Source organism: Corvus hawaiiensis, chromosome 1 (assembly GCF_020740725.1).
Source record: "Corvus hawaiiensis isolate bCorHaw1 chromosome 1, bCorHaw1.pri.cur, whole genome shotgun sequence".
Lineage (NCBI taxonomy): Eukaryota > Metazoa > Chordata > Aves > Passeriformes > Corvidae > Corvus > Corvus hawaiiensis.
The window spans coordinates 96,606,777-96,612,805 of NC_063213.1; the positions used below are offsets into that span (position 1 = coordinate 96,606,777).

The window sequence follows — 6,029 nt, forward strand, 5'->3', positions numbered from 1 at the left end:
ATTTTTCTGCTTGGTGCTCAACAGTTTTCCATTCCAATCCACTCCTGGGGAATGTCTGAGGATGTGGAAAATGAATATCCTAAAATAAAGGTGAAAAAGGCACTTTAAAGAAGTCATAAACAAGGGAAAATTTGGGAGGGTGAACCCAAAACCTCCTGTCCCCCAAAACAGAGCCCCTTCCCAATCCAGGGATCATCCTGAAAAGGCTTCCAGGGGTTTTGTCCCTTCCTCATCCTGCAGCACTGAAGGTTCCTTGCTTTTCATGGAATTCTGGAATGGTTTGGGTGGGAAGGGACCTCAAATCCCATCCAGTGTCACCCCTGCCATGGGCAGGGACACCTCCCACTGTCCCAGGGTGCTCCAAACCCCGTCCAACCTGGCCTTGGACACTTCCAGGAGTCCAGGAGCAGCCACAGCTTCTCTGGGAATTCCATCCCAGGGCTCCTCCACCCTCACAGGGAGGAATGCTGTGGACAAACACAGCTCAGCCCATCCTTGCTCCATGTGGGTTTTAGTGTTTGGGCTCTTTGGAAAACTCGCTTTGCAGTCTAAACCCGGAATATTTGGGAATGGGGTGATCTTTAAGGTCCTTTCCAACCCAAAGCCTTCCATGATGCCATCTCCTGTTCCTGCCCAGAGAAGCTGTGGCTGCCCCTGGATCCCTGGCAGTGTCCAAGGCTGGGTTGGACATCGGGGCTTGGAGCACCCTGGGCTGGTAGAAGGTGTCCCTGCCCATGGATGAGCTTTGAGGTCTCTTCCAGCCCAAACCATTCCATGATTTGATGATTTAACCTCTCTCACCCCTCCTGGCAGTGGCAGCTGCACCACAACGGGAATATTCAGCAGAATCCCGGGCTGCTCCCAGGGTTGGTGTTGGCAAAGCCGGATGAGATGAACGAGGCCTCAGCCCAACCCTCAGGAGTTTGGGACAACTCAATTTTGTGCCTTTTCCAACTCAATTTTGTGCCTTTTCCAACTCAATCTTGTGCCTTTTCCAACTCAATTTTGTGCCTTTTCCAACTCAATCTCGTGCCTTTCCCAACTCAATTTTGTACCTTTTCCAACTCAATCTCGTGCCTTTTCCAACTCAGTCTCGTGCCTTTCCCCTCGTTGCTCTGCACCCCCTCACCCCAGCCCGGCTCACAAGCCCTGACTGGATTACAACCAGAACAAAACCAAAGGCCAGCAGTGACTCACTCAACCCAGCACCAGGTGATGGTGTTACCCCGAACCCATTACCATTAATTATCCCAATCACTGCAGCGTTTATGTAGGTCCAGCTCTGTGTGTTAAACACGGGCTGAAGCCTCAGGAAATCCTTCAAATCCCCTCAGGCTCCAAGGAGCTCTCCCAGGATACTCCAGGAGGCCCCTGTTTATTATAATTTTTTCCCCCACAATGGAATCTGGTGGTTTCTAGAAACATTGGGGTAAATGAGCACTTTGGAATTCCCTGGTTTGTTTTTGGGGTGGAACACGGAGGTGCAGTGCATCCAGCAGGATTTGTGGAGGTGGGATGCGATTCCAAGGAGAGGTTCAGTCCGGTCCTGGATCGCAGGAGGAGAAGGAAACAAGAACAGCGTCACTTCAGGCTCTGCCCTGTGCTGCTCAGCTCCGAGGCTCATTATTTTTGTACATTTATCTAATTTAACTTTTCAGCAAAAATATTGCATCATGTTATTGTTAATTTAAGGAACTGGTCTCAGACGATGCCATTTCCTCCCATTTGAGGGTGATTTTCGCTTTGTTTCTATTTCAGTTTCTCTGAGGAGAGTGCTTTTGCTAAAGGGGGAAAAAAAAGGCGAAGGAAAAAAGAAATCAACCCAAGAACGAAACCAAAACAAACAACCGTCTTTGGGGAAAAAAAATAAAATACTGGGCAAAAAATTCCTCCGAAGCAGCTGCAGGCCTCTGCTGCCATCGTATGGGAGCTGCCTTTGGAGCAGCAAGGAAACCTCTCCCGGGAGGTTCAGCCGCTGTCCCAGGAGAACTCTGCAGTTATTCCGAGTCCGCCACTTCCGAAGCTGAATTTATAAAAAGAAATGTTAAAGGTTATTTTAAAGCCGGGCTGGCGATGAACAGGAACGTGCTGCTCTGGCAGAGGCAGCTCGGCGCAGTTTCCCTGAGGCCGCAGCCCATGGAACATCACCATTCCACGGGATAACGCAGCCGTGAGGCCGTGCAGAGATCAGGGACTGCTCCCTGAAACAGCTCAGCGGGGAGAATTCCGGAATCCTGGAATGGTTTGGGTTGGAAGGGACCTTAAAGCTCATCTCGTTCCAACCCCCTGCCATGGGCACGGACACCTCCCACTGTCCCAGGTTGCTCCAAGCCTGTCCAACCTGGTTTTGGACACTTCCAGAGATGGGGCAGCCACAGCTTCTCTGGGAAGGATGAGGGTTGGAGATGAGGGTTGGAGATGAGGGTTGGAGATGAGAGTTGGAGATCAGAGTTGGAGATCAGAGTTGGAGATGAGGGTTGGAGATGAGAGTTGGAGATGAGGGTTGCAAATGGGTTTGGTGGCTCTGGCCTCAGGCAAAACCACTGTGCAGGGTGTGGGGTTTTAGGTCCAGCACAGGCCGGGGGTCCAGGGCAGGCAGCTACAGAGAGCTCTGCAGGTGCCCTGTGCACCCATCTCAGAGCGATGCTCCTGTGGGATCACACCTGTGATACCCCAAAACCCACTGGTACCCCCACACCTGTAATATCCCAAAACCCATTGGTACCCCACACCTGTGATATCCCAAAACCCACCGGTACCCCCACACCTGTGATATCCCAAAACCCACTGGTACCCCACACCTGTGGCACTCCATCCCTGCCCTACCCCACACCCATGGTACCCCACACCTGTGATACCCCAAAACCCACTGGTACCCCACACCTGTGGCACCCCATCCCTGCGCTACCCCACACCCATGGTACCCCACACCTGCGCCATCCCACACACCTGAGCCTCCCCAGCCCAGGACGGACTCACACCTGCCCTACCCCACCACACCACACCCCTCGCACCCACCCACCCGCGGGGCCTGGCCAGCCCTGGCCTGAGGACACCACATCGCCCCTGGGACCCTCGATGTCCCCTCGCCCAGTCGGACCCTCCCGCCATGAACGATCAGCTCGCTCATTGATTATTCATGAGGGAGGCGTGACGCCACGGGGCGCGGGACGGGCTTGCCATTATGGAGGGAGGCGTGAGCCTAATTTAAATATTCATGAGATGGGCGGGGACAGCGCGGGCGGGAAAAGCCGCGCGCGCCGCTCGCGCCCCGCCCGCCCCCCCCCCCCCCCCCCCCCCCCCCCGCCCGCCCCGCGCGCCGAAAGGGGCCGCGGGCGAAAAGGCGGGAAAAGTCGTTATTGCCCAAAATTCGCATAAATTCACCTAAAAAAGGGGCCAAGTTGCCAATAGCACTAAGGAAACACCGCTGGGGGAACGCGCTGTTGTTGTCTGTAGTCATTTCCCCCCTCCAGCGCGTCTGTGGCCACATTGACGACTACCAAATCGAAACTTACTGTGTTGGTTTTTAGTATTTGCCAACATTTGTGCTCCCGGCTGAGGCTCCCAAACACAGCTGTGCTGCCTGTACGCACCCGCCTCTGCTTCTACAACCAGAACCCCTTTTGACCCCAATAGGTAACAACATTTGACTGAAATAAGGCTTTAAAGAGTTGAATTAAAAATAATAATCATTTAAAAATGGGGGTTTGGGGTTTCTTTCCCCCTCAGGGACACGGGGTTTGGTGACCCCACTCCCCCATCCCCTGCTGCTCCCTCAGAGCTCCCTGAGGGCGTCCGGCCGGGGGTGTTTGTGGAGATGGGGTTTCCCTGAGGGAAAAAGCAGCTGATACACTGTTTTATGTGAGTACCATCAACTGTGAGACACCCTCTATTAATTTTATGTAGGTTTTGGGGTGCAGGGCCCCTATTTCAGCCCTTTAGCCACGAATTTTGATAGGTTGGAGGGAGAGGAGCCATGGCGGAAGCCACAGCCTGGCCCATCCTTTGGCTAAAGGTCATAGCTCGTCTGAATCTGACCCGAAAACACAGGTAAAAGGCCAAAATAACCCATTTCATCAAATATTGAAGCCTGAGGAGCAAATCCAGGCTGGAATGAGGGAAAAAGAAGCTCTTTTTAGTGTTTCTCCTCTCTGTTGGGAGCCAGCCCCCTCATACCACAACCCGGCCACCACCAGCAACAAGGCCAGGAACCCTCAGCTCTGCTTTGTACTCACATTATTCTCCAATTTAGGTGGTTTTGGGACCGATTTGCACCATCAATCTTACACAGAGCCTTTATAATAAATAAAAACACTTTTTTTAAACAAAAAATTTCAGTGTAGGTTAGGGGTAACAAGTATTAAGGTAACTCCATGGGTGCACTCAGTGCTCTAAGGTTTGTCATCCCCCACTTAGGCTTGTACTTGAAAATTATTATTTTATGTTATCCTATTTTCTTCCACTCCATTTTATTTTATTTTTATATGACAAAGGACAAGAGAAAATCGGGGAAAAACAAATGAAAACCCCCATGGAGTTAATATTCAAAGCCACTGGGTTTATGCTCGTGGTGATGAGGAAGGGAAAGGGAAACATCCCAAACCAATCTCCAAAGTAAACACCCTTTTTGCAATAAATGTTTGCCAAATGCTAACACAGGGCTCCGAGAAATATCAGGACTAAAGTGCATCCATTAGCAGGAGTTTAGCGACTGCTTAAGGGCAACATGGGTGGAAGTTGATGCTTTTGGCCTTGTAAACAAATTAGTTTATAGCAACAAATAAGATGACCCTTCTTAGCTAAGGTTTTGAGTTTAGCTTGTTAAATATTTAACATTTACCTTTCAATTTCCAGTGTGGATTAAGCAGTTCTCCAAACACTGGTGTCCCAGCAGCAGATGGAGATGCACAGCCCATTGCCCCGCTCTGGCTCAACTCCCTAAGAAATAAAAAAAACCACGTTAAGTCAAAGAGGAAGCAAACGGGAGCTTTCAGGAAAGGCTTTAAAACTGGCTGTTTGCACTCATTTTTATTTACATTAATTTTATCTAGCTCTGCTCTGCATTAGAACAGCAACAATCCATTTAACTTCAACCAGGTTGGACAAAAAGAGACAAATATTAGACAAATACTTCCCAAATCCTCGCTGGTGGCCAAGTATTTTTCCTTCCACAACTGGAGACCCAAGGTAAGATTTTTTAAAAAACCACTGAAAGATCCCACAAATCCCCACAGCTCCAGACAGAAAGGAGAGAGTGGGAAGAGAAGAAAGTGTCATAGGATTGCAACTTTATTTCTAAAGCCTGGATCAGAAATCTGCACCAGATTCAGCCAAGTTTGGTGGTGGTGGTTATAAACAGGGAATGGGCTGATTTTTATGTGGTCCACAAGGAATTTATAGGGAATGCACAATTCTCTGTGTAAAATTCCTTGCTTTTAGAAGATAAGCATTTTCAATAGAATTTTATCTATAGGTGACTTTTTCTTAAAGGTGTTATGTCAATTTTTCCTCCTCAAATCCTAAACCCACTAATTTTAGCAGCACTTACATTTGCTCACAAGCCCTGTGAAAGTTTTCAGCTGCTTTAGCAAGCCAGAAATATCCTACAGCTAAATTAAAAATGCTCCCAGCGAAGTAAAAAACTCCTTAAATGTACAATTCCAAGCCTCCCCAGAGCCGGCCAGCCCCGCGTGTAGCACTTTTCCCAAAATGCCTCGATTCCTCAGCACAAACAGAGCCCCCATTGTGGACGAGGCCATTTCTCCTCCGTGGAATATCAGAGAGTCTGGCTGGAGTGATTTTGTAATAAACAGGGAGGATGTTTGGAGCTTGTTGTCTGTAATTTTGTAAATTTGTAATCCCGGGAACAATGGGGTCTATTCTCCGGGAGAATTTCCCACTGCTGGTGGCTGGGATGTTGCACTGCAGCTTGGACCGGCTCCAGGGATGTTCCAGCCAGCGCTGCCAGCTCCTGGAATTATCCTGCGGCGCTCGTTCTCCTCCTTGGCAATCCCCCCGGAGCCTCAGCT

At 49.8% G+C, this 6,029-nt stretch overlaps 1 long non-coding RNA gene across 1 annotated transcript; it reads right to left on the minus strand.

Moving 5' to 3' along the window:
• Positions 1–452: 452 nt before the first annotated feature.
• LOC125335609 lies at positions 453–5,691 on the minus strand. The gene is made up of 3 exons (XR_007207498.1): positions 5,549–5,691; positions 4,841–4,938; positions 453–2,023 (listed from the first exon to the last, which is right to left on the minus strand). It is a non-coding gene; the product is annotated as an uncharacterized LOC125335609 (long non-coding RNA).
• Positions 5,692–6,029: the final 338 nt, after the last annotated feature.